Below are 14,352 nucleotides of genomic sequence, written 5' to 3'. Positions count from 1 at the left end.
AAAAGAGGGTGAAGGGAAGAACCAATCAAAGGAGGAAGAAGGGGGGGGGGAAAGGACAAGTGAGAGAGAAGTAACAGTAGTTGAGGCAGGAGAAAACAAGAGTGAGGAGAAGGGAGAAAGACCTACCACCGGGATGGGAATGGATTTGGTTTGAAAACCCCGGACTCATAGGTGGGAGAGATTGATGGTGCCGAGAGAAGAAGCAGATCACAGGTCGAGAGCTGTCATTCCCCTGAAACCATCATACTGGGGAGAGGCAGAAACCTGAGAGTGGAGACAGAGACTGAGGGAAGAGAAGGAGAGAGTAGAACAAGAAAGGAGAGGAAAGGCAGAATGATGAGCACAAGAGATGAGGAGAAGGCAAGGGCCTTGGGAACCTGGGAGTTCATGGAGCCCAGGGAGAGAACGCAGTGGGAAGAATACCTAGGAGAGGCGTCCAGGCCACCTCTGTTGCAACTATCGATGGGGACGACAGTAAATGACTGGCTACCGGCAAAGCAACTGGGACCTTGGAACCTTAGTTACAGGAACCCGTTTGTCAAAGACGATTGGAAACCCTTTGCAGCCCTGTTGGAACAAAAGGAGAGAGACAATGTTAACATTGATATAAATAGTTTTACTGAAGTTCCTAAAATAAATGTTAAAACATGGCAACTGGAATCTGTGTCTGTATCTGAAGATGCAGGACCCCAAGAGGAGGAGAAGCAACCTGAATCTCAACATGAACCCTCACAACAATGCAGAAACCTCCTGGGATTTGGGGTCTTCAAACTAAGGTGTGTGTGTGTACCTTGACCAGTGGCCATTGCTTCTGGGGTGGATGTGATCTGCTCTCAGCAGTTATCAGTAGGTTCCTAGCACTTGGAGAATTCTTCTGATTCCCAATGAGAAATAGTGCTCAAGCTTACAGGGACAGCTCATGATACTTTACAACCTGAGGCAAAAGGCAAGACAGGATTCCTCAGCTACCTCCAATATACATCTAGATTGGTAACCAAATCTTACTTCAACACTAGCAGATGGATAGCATCCCTTACCAGACCAGAGGGCAGCAGAGCAACTGAAGAATGCAGGCAACTACTCACTCTGTTTAGTAATACGGTTACTAACCACTGCTACTTCTTCTTCCTCCTCTTGTTTACAAATCATGGATAAATTATTGGCAAGGTCATCTGCTAAGTTGCATATGTTCAGAGAGATAAGCTTGATACCTCTAAAGTGGGGATTTGATTCACCTATACCAGCCTCTCATTATCTGGTGGTTGTTTCATGAAATCGCAGTTATGTCTGTAATCTCTTCACCACACCACTTCTTTATGGGAAGTCTTATTCAGTGCAAAATAATCTAGGGAAGTACCTTGCACACACTTCTCCATGTTTGGGGAATGTATAGTTGCATCAGTGTATCTGCTGTGTAGCCCTAAATGCTAAGCTTCTCCTCTAAGCCTCTCCTCTCTCTGCAAAGATCTCCTCCTACACCATATTTCAAACAAATCATTTTTTCCCTGTCAGATTTCTTCAGTTTCCAGCTTCCAGGCTTGTACATAGTAATTGGGAATACAATAATGTGGATGTTTTTGGCTTTGGCCTCTAGTGACACATCCTTACACTTAATGATTTTTTCTAGTACCTGTACCTTCATGGCTGCCCTTCCAATCTCAGTCTTCTTCTGATTTCTTGACTGACACCTCCATTTGGATTGATGATAAAACCAAACTGTATAAAATCTTTTAACCATTTCAGTTTCTTCATTGTCTATATGAAAGATTGTAGTCATGCTTTTTGCCTTCTTAATGTTCAACTGCAGCCATGCTTTTAGCACATTCTTATTTCACTTTCATCAGGAGTCATTTCAAGTCCTTGCTGCTTTCAGCCAACAATTTGGTGTCATTTGTATCTTTTAAAATTACTAATGCTTCATCCAGCAATTTTTACTCCTTCATCTAAAATTTAAATCCAATCCAGCTTTCTGTATAATATACTCTGCCTACAGATGGAAGAGATAGGGACAGAAAATATCTGACATCTTTGCCTGTAGGAAACCATTGTCTTTCCATAGTCTGTCCTAACAGTAGCTTCTTGTCCAGAATATAGGTTACACATCAGGACAATCAAATGAGACACTCCCCTTTCTTTCAGAACAATCCGTGGCTTCTCATGACCCACACAGTAAAAAGTTTGGCTGTAGCCAATAAAGCATAGACTTACATAGCTTAGGTATGCTCCTTTAGCTAATCTGTGTGTGCAATATGTTCTCTGGTGCCTCTTCTTTTTTTGGAATCAATCTGAACATTCAGCATTTCTCACTCCATATAGCTAAAAGTCTTTCTTACAACACCTTGAACATCACTTTGCTTGCAGAGAAAGTCAGTGCAATGGTCCTATGCTTACACACTCCTTGGTGTCACCTTTGTTGGAATATATATTTAACATTTCCAGTCTGTGCTGGCATATTCTCATTAGGATTTTGACAGACTCACCCTCTGTAGCATTACATAGTTCTCCAACAGGCCATCTACTCCTGGTGATTCTTTCTTCCAAGTGCTTTGGGAGCAGCTTTCACTTCACTTTCTAAAACTGCATGTTCTTCATCATAGGATTGCTCTTCAAGGAATCAGTCATCCTTATATCTCTTCTGTATACTGTAGTTCTTCAATATATTTTTTCTACCTTCTCTTTATTTTATCCTGGTCAGATTGTACGTGCCCCTGTTAGCCTCTAGGTTTAAATTTCCTTTGGTTCTTGTATCTTATGGAAGTGATGTCTTGTTTTTCTTCTTTTGTTGTTTTCCTCATTTTTTTGCATTGATCATTGTAATAATGCTCTTTGTCTCTGCATGATAGTCACCAAAAAGTTGCAATCAGGATTCTAAACCTACTTCTGTTACCTTTAATTTTTGCTTCTTGCCTGTCCCTAACACTTTCAAGAGTTTCTTCTGTCATCCACTGCATTTTCTTTTCTTTTCACTACTGTAATAGTCTTTTGGCATTCTTTGCTCAAACTATCTCTAGTTTCACTCCAAAGTTCTAGTTCATGGTCAATTGAGTTTAGTAATGTAAATCTATTTTTTAATATGGACTTTAGATTTATCAGAAATCTTATTTAAATTATATTTTGACAATGGTTATTTTAACGTTATTTTTTTAGCTCTAATTAAAAGTATGATTTTTGATATTCAGAATATATGATATGATATATGATATGATATATGATATGATATGATATGATATGATATTATACTTACTTCCCCTTTAGGGCATATCAGTATTCTGGGCAGTTAACAACATAATAATAAAACACCTAGAAGAGTAAAGGTAAAGGTTACCCTTGACAATCTTTGTCCAGTCGTGTTCGACTCTAGGGGGCAGTGCTCATCCCCGTTTCCAAGCCATAAAGCCAGCGTTTTGTCCGGAGACAATCTTCCGTGGTCACACGGCCAGTGCGACTTAGACACGGAACGCTGTTACCTTCCCACCGAGGTGGTCCCTATTTATCTACTTGCATTTGCATGCTTTCGAACCGCTAGGTTGGCGGGAGCTGGGACAAGTGACGGGCACTCACTCCGTCACATGGATTCGATCTTACGACTGCTTGGTCTTCTGACTCTGCAGCACAGGCTCCTGCGGTTTAGCCCACAGCGCCACCATGTCCTAGAAGAGACTTAACATTAAAATGAACTCATGAATCAAATAAAAACAAATACCACAGAAAGGAGAAGAGGTGTATTCTCTAAATGTGGGAACAAGATAGGTGGCATAAGGTCAGGATGGGCTGCATAAAAAGCTTCTCTATAAAGAAAACTCTTCAAAAACCTTTTGAATGTCAATATCAACAATCTTGTTTTGACAGATGGAATACATCTTCTCCATCTGTTACTTCCAGTTATGTATTCTGTTTGATTTCTTTATTTGCCATCTGATGTCCATATGTACTGTTGCCTATTTGGTTGTCTGAAACGTATTTGCATCTAGAAGCAGACTTTTGGTTTCACAGAATTCCATGAGTCATTCTCCTGCTTCATTTCTAATTCCTAGGCTGAATTCTCCAACAACATTTGGTTCTGTTTTGTTTCCTATTTTTAAATTCCAGTCACCTATGATTATCAGCACATCTTGTTTTGGTGTCTGATCAATTTCCTCCTGAATGCTTGCATAAAACACTTTACATTAGCACGAAGTCACCACTGGATTTGTTCCTTCCCTCTCTGTCATATCTGATGGAATACTTAGTTTTCCCAGAAACTCCACATGCAAACAATTTGAACAGAAACAGTTGTGCTTGGATCTTGCTGGACTTATCTGATATTGATTTTTGCCACAGTCTAGGTTGGCACTGCATTCTCACCATCATTCCCATAAATCTAAAGTGGATAAAACGGCAGCAGTAGAAGGAATGATTCACATTTTAACTAGGTCACAGGATTCCCCCTAAGAGTTTAACACAAACCAAAACTGGACTTCTGACCATTTCTGGTTTAATTTTTTCCATTTCTTCACATTTGTCGGTGGTTTGTGTTGCCCACATTTTATTCCCACCCAAGTTGCTGATGCCATCACAAATTTGTAAGTGCAGAGAGATTTTCACCAATGTGGCACATAACTCTCCGGCGATATGTGTTCCAAAGGACACTGACCTCTTGCAAAACCTGCCTGAATTTCTCCCTTCTCTGAGAAGGGTCAATGCAATCCTATTGAGTCATTTCCACTGGTAAAACTGGATGACATCAGACTGAGCCCCTAGCATGTTCTTTATACTTCCTCTTCCTGCAGATTCTTCCTCCTCCTTGTGGGAACACATGATCCGCACTGTTGCGTGTGAGGTGCCTAGGCTGTATTGCTGGGCTTGCTGTTTTCACCATAGTGATAACTTTTGGAACATCAGCCACTTCAATTGGGGAGCTGAGTGGAGCCATAGAATCACAAGGCTGAAATGCTTATCAAGATCAAGTCCCCCACTCCATTGTCTTGCATAAATTAACCCACAGTCAAATAATACTGTGCCAGAAACAGAAAGCATGCTGAAGAGACTGCAAAGCCATACCAGAGAGATGGTTAATAGTAAACTACTGTTGACCAAAGAGCTGTTATGTTTGAAACCATTGTTGGAATTTTTGCAACCTCACATGCTGCCTTTAGTACATTTGACTGGGAGGGACCTCTGGGCTGGAGTGACTATCAATCTGTCCAGCACTAACCCATCATTCCTTCCCTTCCTCGAATTCAAAGAGAGCCTTGTGTTTCTCCTGAGACCAGATCCTTTCTCTAGAGTCTGTTAAGGACTGTTGCTGAATGCAGTCATGTTTGTCAGTTTATTGTTGATCTGTAAGTGAAACTTTTTATTTTTTCTACTAATAATGTCTCAGAATGAGTTATTGAGATTGTGGTGCCAGTTAATGAGAAAAGGAGTGGATTACTCCGGGAACTTGAAACTATTCTGCTTTGTAAATCCCTGCACTTATTCTGTGCAGCTAGAGGAATTTAACCAGAAATTCAGGCAACCACCTGCAACCACTACCACAACCCTTTAATAATGTAGCTTGGCAATATATGTTCTCTCCTTCCTTGGTACCCCTCTCCTTCTAGCACCTGACTTCTGCCGACAGGATTAGAAGCAAATGGGGAATGGGGGAGGTTGTTCTGGATGAACAGCCTGGTTACCAAGGGCCTTGTCTGCGGCTGCTCCCAGGCTATGGAACTCGTTCCAAAAGAAGCTAAAAAGACACCCTTCCTGTTGTCTTTCAGCCAGTGGATAAATACTTTTCTATTTAGGTAGGCTTTTGTCAAATGACTGGTTACTAAGGAAAGGGCTTTTAATTGAAATATACTGTACATTTTAAATATACAGTCATGGCCAATAATATTGGCACCCTTGTAATTCTGTCAGAAAATGCAACCCTTCTCTCAGAAAATTGTTGCAGTTGCAAATTTTGTGGTATTCACATGTTCTTTTCTTTGGTTTGTGTTGGAACAACACACAAAAAAGAGAGAAGAAAAGTCAAATCTGATACAATCCCACACAGAAACCCAAAAATGCACTGGCCAAAATTATTGGCACCCTTAACTTAATATTTGGTCACACCCCCTTTGGAAAAAATAACTGAAATCAGTCGCTTCCTGTAACCAATAATGAGTTTCTTACACCTCTCTACTGGAATTTTGGACCACTCTTCTTTTGCAAACCGCTCCAGGGCCTCCAGATTTGAAGGATGCTGTCTCCCAACTGCTGTTTCAAGATCTCTCCACAGGTGTTCTATGGGATTCAGATCTGGACTCATTGGTGGCCATTTCAGAACTCTCCAGCGCTTTGTTTGTAACCATTTCTGAGTACTTTTTGAACTGTGTTTCGGGTCATTGTCTTGCTGGAAGACCCATGACCTCTGGTGGAGACGCAGCTTTCTGACACTGGCCACTACGTCGCGCCCCAAAATTCTTTGGTAATCATCAGATTTCATGATACCATTCATGCAGTCAAGGCATCTAGTGACAGAAGCAGAAAAGCAACCCCAAAACATCTTTGAACCTCCACCATGTTTGACTGTAGGAACTGTGTTCTTTTCTTTGAATGCCTCATTTCTCTTTCTGTGAATCGTGCCACGATGACCAAAAAGCTCTCCTTTTGTCTCATCTTTCCACAGTATGTTCTCCCAGAAGGATTGTGGTTTTGTCCCATAAGTTTTGGCATACTCCGGTCTTGCTTTTTTATGTCTTTGTGTCAGCAGTGGTGTCCTTCTGGGTCTCCTATCATAGCGTCCCTTTTCACTCAGATGGTGACAGATAGTGCGAGCTGACACTGTTCTACCCTGAGTCTGCAGATCAGCTTGAATTTGTTTGGAAGTTAATCTGGGTTCTGTATCCACTGTTCGAACAACCCTTTGTTTTAATTTTTCAGGAATTTTGCTCTTCCATCCACGCAGAGGGAGGTTAGCTACAGTGCCATGGGCTGTAAACCTCTTGATGATATTGCACACAGTGGACACAGGAACATTAAGATCTCTGGAGATTGACTTGTAGTCTTGAGATTGTCAGTTTTCCCACAATTTTTTTCTCTCAGAAAACGCTTTACACTGCATTCTTTTCTCCATGCTCAGTGTCACACACAACACAATGGTTGAATCAACTTTTCTCCATTTTAACTGCTTGCAAGTATGATTACTATATTCCCCACACCTCTTACTTGTGACAGGTGTGTCTAAATACAAATTAAAGGAGCATCACATGCTTGAAAAGCAATTATTTCTTACAATTTAGACAGGATGCCAATAATTTTGGCCAGTGCATTTTTTGGTTTCTGTGTGCTATTGTATCAGATTTGATCTTTCTTTTCGGTTTTTGTGTGTGTGTGTGTGTGCTGTTCCAATGCAAACCAAAGAAAAGAACATGTGAGTACCACAACATTTGCAACTGCAACTATTTTCTGAGAGAAGGGTTGCATTTTCATGCTTTGAAATGTTTTTAAATTCCATTTCATTATATATTGCAAATTAACTTTGCTTTAATAAAACTTTTTAATCTGTTCCTTTGAAAAATCTTTGACTATCCTTTGACTATCCTCACTTACTTCAACTCTTCCTAAATCTATTAAGCTCTAAGATGTAATAATAAATACTCATCCTTTTCTCTCTGTGTTGTTCTGATAATGGCCCACCTGAAAGCTCTCCACTGTAAGGGTGGAGACTGCTCTCCATTACGCAGCCCAGTCACCACTTTGAACTCACCATGTAGAAGACTAGCTGTTGCTTTATGAACCAGTTCCTGTTTCCTAAACTGGCAGTGTTGCACTAATAGGAGAGTTTGCCAATGATATAAAGTAGGGATGGGAGAACCTGTGTACCTCTCGGTGTTGATGGACTACGGGTCCCATCAACCCTAGAGAGTACAGCTAGTGCTGAAGAAGAATGAGTGTTTTTTGGGAAGAGGCTAAAATATTTTAAATTAAACAATGGGATGTTAAAAAATTATTCATACAGTACCTGAGAGACATATGTCTTCCTTCTCTGCTATGCTTACCTGGAGTCCTGTTCCACAGAGAGGACATTCTAGCTTGTTGCTGCCCCCTAGAGGATATCACAGAAATAACAGTTATCACAGCAAAAGAAGGCAATGAATGGGGCTGTTGCAGGCAGGCAGCCATGGTGAGTAAGTCCCCACTGTCTATTCAACCTTTAAAGTCAGCTGCTGTGGGGTTTTGGTTCCTACTCACACTGAGTGCATCTTACAGAAGAGGGAGAAAAATCCTTGATATCAGGGAATCTCTGTCTGTCTTGATGGGAGAATATTTCCACAAGCAGGACTTTTTACAGCTGCAAAAGCCAACGTTGGCTAGATTTGTGTGTTTACAGGAGGGAAGGGAGCAGATCGTAGGGACAGCAGGGGGCAGTGAGGTTTTGGAAGGCAAAATTGTTTGTGCTAGGTGGTGATCATTGCAGCCCCAAAGTCAGCTCTCTGTCCTCCAGCATGTTGGAGCATACTGAGCCATTGCCATGATAAGATTTAACTGCTGCTCTGCCTGGCCTTTGTATTTGAAATTGAGAAGATGCTGTTTTGTCCTTTGTCTCTGGCCACAGAGTGTTTTGGCCTGGCCCCAATGAAAACAGAAACCTCTTTCAGGCAAGTTTCTTCCTGATATATTGATGTATCAATAAATATTTTTGAAATATATATGCATAAATCAAGTAGCTGAATTGCCCCTTGAAACAAGAGAGAAAATAAACCAGTACCATCATGTAGTCTGCTGTAATGATTCAGATACTGTAGAAGGAAATAAACGGTTACTGCTAAAAGTTCTTGAGACGTCCGCCCTTGGATATATTCTACATGGAATCTAGTACAACAGAGGTATGGAAAGTATGGGAAGAACTAGAGAATATTTCCCTCGTGTGACCAGGGCCTTAGACTTTCAGTCTTGGAATTTTCCAGCCAGCAAAATCAGTGAAGGAAGGAAGGAAGGAAGGAAGGAAAATAAAAGTCTTTTCAAGCTCTAATTCCAGCCTACAGTTTATCTAGTCCTCAATGTTTCTTGGCTTGTTTTTCTGCATACCACAAACTAAATGTATACCGTATTTGCGAAGGCTTTCACGGCTGGGATCTAATGGTTGTTGTGGGTTTTTCGGGCTCTTTGGCCATGTTCTGAAGGTTGTTCTTCCTGACGTTTCACCAGTCTCTGTGGCCAGCCTCTGAAGAAGCCGGCCACAGAGATTGGCGAAACGTTAGGAAGAACAACCTTCAGAACACGGCCAAAGAGCCCAAAAAACCCACAACAACCACTAAATGTATACCATTGACTGTGTAACTGTGGGAAGTCCTGCAACTGCAAATTTTTCTCATCACTTCAACTTCCCACTGAGAAAAGCTTCCACTCCTGAATTTGAGCTTGTTGCACAGTTATTAAAGCTACAGGAGTCCTGCCAAGGAGGAGAAAAACGAACAATTCTGCAGCTTTTCTCCTTCCTTTCCAATGATTTGGTTCAAACACACACAGAGAGAGGGAGAGATGATGACAACCCTTCCTCTTGGAGCTCTTCAGAGATTGGAAGAACTCTCCAGTGCAGAGGCTCAAAGTCCTTCAAGGCTTTAAAATTAGGCATCTCCAAGAGTATGAAGATTAAATCCATTACAGTATTTCTTCCCTGCACAGCTTATATGTATTCCTTAGGCCAGGATTAGGAAAGTGTGAGCTTTTTCCTCTTGCTTTCTGGTTACTCTATTTGTATCACAGTCTCCTTGCTCCAGTTCTTTTCCTTAATCAAGTTGGGTGTGTAGCAGCGGAAGGACATTGACTTGCAATACTTACAAGGTCTGAGGTTCTTTTGAGTCACCGCTGAGGGCAAGCCCCAACGTGCTGTGTCCATGGCAAACAATGTTTACCTATCCCTACATTTGGTGCAACAAACCTGGTTCTTTTTCTTGTTGATGTCTGCTATTCCTGATAGTCTTTAAGTTACAAATTGCAGAAATCAACAAGGTGCGTGGAGGAAGAGTCAGATAAAAGAGAATCTGGAAGCATCATACGAGACAGAGGTGAGATAATGGTGTATTATTAGACCACAAAGACTTCTTGCTGGTGCCTTAGTCACAATATTTACTAATTCTATTGTCACTCTGTATGAGGCTCGCAACTTGTGAAAGAGTAGCTATGGGGGTTTGCTGGGGGAAAAAAACCAAGGGGAGAATCTCAAGACATGGCAAAGGTGTTATAGCATAAACTGTTGTGGAGGCTACTGAATGAAATGCATTAAATGTTTGGCCCAGTTGAGGGTTGTTGATTTTGTTTGTTTGTATATACATGCAGAGGGATGTAGGTAAAAATGAATGGTCCCAGCAGTGTCTGGGAGGGGAGGGTTTCAAAGGGACAAACCTGTTAGAAAAATACTGTGTTTCCCCAAAAATAAGACAGGGTCTTATATTAATTTTTGCTCCAAAAATGCATTAGGGCTTATTTTCAGGGGATGTTTTATTTTTTCATGTCATCTTCTGGTTGCTGCACAATGATGGAGGGGGGGTTTCACTTCACTGGGGCTTATTTTTGAGGCAGGGCTTATATTATGAGCATCCTGAAAAATCATATTAGGACTTATTTTTAGGTTAGGTCTTATTTTCGGGAAAACAGGGTAGCAATCTTGCACTAACACTGAGTTTAAGTAGGAGAGGATTTACAACCTGATATGATTATTTTTTTTTATTAGTAAAATTTCCCCTGCCCCTACTGTTGGGGTCAGCCCCTTCTTCTGTTTACCTGGGATTCTTCCCTGGGCTCTATTAGAGAAGCAGCCATGCAGTGACACCTGCATGCTGGAAACTCTTTTTTTTTTTTTTACCCTTTTAACCCTCCGACTGTTAACCACAAATTATAACTGTGAGTAAACTCACCTTTTCTACATAAAGATTCTCCACTAAAGCGTGTGTTTAAGAGAGGGCTGGGAGCCTGGACTGAGTCTTTCCAGCTTCTCAGTGGGGTGGGTGGGGCATTGCCTTGTGCTCTGCTAACAAAAGGAATAAGCAAATTCCTAATATAAAACTTTTAACTAAAGATTTTCAGTAATGCTGGAACAAGCTTATCTTGACAGGAAGGGGGACAGAAGGATCTGCTTAGGGGGAAAAATGGGAGCATGTAGAAAAAGAAAAAAGATTAGAAAGATTGGACTTCTTGTCTCTCATCGGACATTTTTTAAATTTGTTATTAGACATGGGGGTATTTGTATTTGTATATGAATATCCCTGCATAGGTGGCGTTGACAAGGGTCCAGCCCCATGAGGCCAGATGGTCCACTCACCGATCCGCTGTGGATGTGGATGGTGCAATTCTACCAATGGCTCTGCAGTGCGCAATCTGCTCGCCACTCTTCGACCTTGCAGAGAGGCTTGTCCTCCCGCCTCCTGCCAGGACTGGCAAGTGGATTGCATGTTGTGGAGCCAGTGGTAGAATTGTGCCATCCACATCCCCCACCTGTGTGGGGATATTTGTATATGAATACCCCATCTCTATTTGTTGTTTGTCAAGTTTAGTGCTATGTCAGGTAAGTGCTACAATCTCACATTTTGTTACATCAATTCAGGGTTGTGTCACTTGCCAAAAACATTTTAAAAAGAGGCAGGGAAGAGGGAAGTGTTAATTACAGAGGAGACCTATGATCCCCATGAGAACTGTAGAGATTTGTGGTGAGGTATGGACTCCTGCCCTAAAATGGCTGGGGATGATTAAACATTCTGTGCAAGCAACAATAATTTAATTGTCAAACTTTGAAAACTCATGACAGCCTCTCTGTCTAATCACACCCCTAAGATCCCCTGATGCAAGGGAAGAAAAACGTTGGTTCTCCAGATGTTGGGACTACAACTACCAGAAGCACCAGCCAACATGGGCAATGATAAATAATTATGGGAATTGTTATCCAAAATTGGGAGGCCAAAGCTTCCCCTCTTTTCTGCTGTTTTGCCCTGAAGAATGTCTTTTCTAGTGGTGGTGATCCCATGCCTTTAACAACTGAAGATTAGAAATTTCCAAGGAGGTAACCATGTTATTCTGTCTCAGTAATCTGATAAAATGAAAGGGCAAAAAGAATGAAAGGCAAAATATTGTGGCACTTCATAGACAAATAGATTAATTTCAATATGAGCTTTCATGGATCAAAATCAATTTCTTCAGGTTTTCTTGTGCCTGAAGAAGTCACTTTTGAATCATGAAAGCTCTCACTGAAATGTATTATTCACTGAAGTGCTACAGTATTTTGCTTTTCTCTTCCCCCCACCCTCTTTCTTTTCCCTCTTTTATTTTGCCAACATGGAGATAAGAATGTCAGTTGAGGAAGCTTTTCCCAGGCTTAGAAGAATGGTGATTGGGAAGGTTTCACCTCCAGAATGTCCTCTCAGGCTTTCCAACTACTTTCCCTTTTATATCTTCAGGTTGTCTGTGCATCAATGGAAGTCCTATATACATCTCTCCAAGATGAGATCCAGTCCTTTGAGGAACACATCAGACTTTGCCAGCAGGCTTTTGATATTCACATTTTGGTCAGTGTGCTGCGGCTGTCATTCCCAGAAGATGGTGGTGCAGAGGATATTCAGAGCATAGAGCAGCTTCAAAAGCTTGTTGACTCTAGAGAGTGGGGTAGACAGGTTATTATGACAACTACCCATGAGAAGTATGACATTCCCAGCTACATTTCTTGGTTTGTCTCTTACATTAAGTACCTAAGCTCTTTGAAAGAGACGTTTGATGACAAGGTTGTGTTTCCTTTGTGTGAGAACCTCTATGTTAATGATGATGTACTTGATTCATTGCCCTTTGGACATAGAGGAGGAGGAATTAGCTGTCATGCTACAACATCTGTTGCACATACAGCCAAGCAGTTGTTTGCTATCAGGAGGAAATGGGCTTTGCTCTTGAAAAGGAATGTGATTGATGAACAAGTCTTCAGTCCGCAAAGCCTGATTGATCTGCAGGGCTTTGCCAACATCCAACCCTTTGTGAAGGTAATTAGGCTGGTTCCTGACTTGTTCCACAAGAGCTTGGCTGCTGCCGCACTTGCCAGGCAGTGGGTGGAACTGCATGCAAGCCAACACAACTCCCAACCAGCAGACTTAGATCCAAGCTCAGCTGGGAAAAGCAATTGCATGGGATTGACTAGCTCAAAATTGCAAGGATATAGTCTGCCTATTTGTACACCTGAATTATCCAAAAGCCAGCCTGATTCCATGGAGATTTTGTATCAGGCCAAAGACAAAAGCAGCAACGATGAGAGTACCTGTATAAGAACCACCAACCAAGAAAGGATTAAGCTACGTGAGATCCATGAGGAACTTATGTCCTTGCTATCGCGGGAGCAACGCTCTCGGACTCTGGAAGCAGAAATTCAGGAGGTAAACCTGAGGATTTCTAATCTGCAGCTTCAGCAGGAGACTAAGAAGCAGGAGCTGGAAGTCTTAAAGCAGCAGTTGGAGGCCGACAACTGGAGTGTGCCCATCAGACAGTGCCAGACACTCCTTTCTGAGGTGGATGCCTTGGGGAAACAGCTGAAGTTGGAGCAGTATCACAAGAGTATCCTGCTGGGTGATTGGCTACTAGAGCTGGAGATCAGGCCCATCCTTGTGCAACCGATTCATAGAGTAAGGATGGGGCTAAGATAAGAGAACTGGAATCTGATGGCAGACATTTCCTGCCAGTCCAGGAGCAGAGGGAGCAAGTTTTCTTGCCCCACTAAAGGAGGGTCAATAGCTATGTGGAGTTGGGTCCTGGTTAGAACTAAAGGGCAGTGAACTTGTACAGCATCAGTGATCTTGAGGCAAACAGCTGAGAAACTGGGCCTTCTTTGGGAAATGAAGATGCCTACAGGAGGAGGGAGGAGCTTTACCCAGATGGTTCATGCCCTTCATCTTTGTGTCTGTTTTCCAGTTGCAGGAGCATCACCAGGAGCTTGTAAAGCTGTTTCAGGGTAGGAAAGAGATTTACCAGGATCTTCAGCCAGCCAATGGAATGGAGTCACACTCCTCAAGTAGTTCTGGGGATCTGAACAGCCTCCATTCTCTTCTTGAAAAGAAAGAGACAATTTAGCTTTTTGTTCAGAGGAAGTTGCCTTACCTGGCTTCTCTCTGTGAGGTGAAAGCAGACTTGTTTTGCATAATATATGGCACACCAATTCTAAATTATGTAACCAGATTACATTAAAGGGCTGTATGTTGGGCTGTCATTGATGATGGCATTTTTAACTTAATTAGCTTTTGGCGACAGGATTTAAGTTAGGATTTTTAATGCTGTGTTTCTCATCTGTATTTGGCTTCTGTTAGACATGTATGCCATTACAGTAATTTATTGTTTATATTCTTGATACTCTGAAATAAGTAGGCAAACACAGGTATT

The sequence above is a fragment of the Pogona vitticeps genome, chromosome 1 (genome assembly GCF_051106095.1).
Source record: "Pogona vitticeps strain Pit_001003342236 chromosome 1, PviZW2.1, whole genome shotgun sequence".
Classification (NCBI taxonomy): Eukaryota; Metazoa; Chordata; class Lepidosauria; order Squamata; family Agamidae; genus Pogona; species Pogona vitticeps.
The sequence above is the reverse complement of the archived record's forward strand: the minus strand, read 5'-3'. Positions refer to the sequence as shown.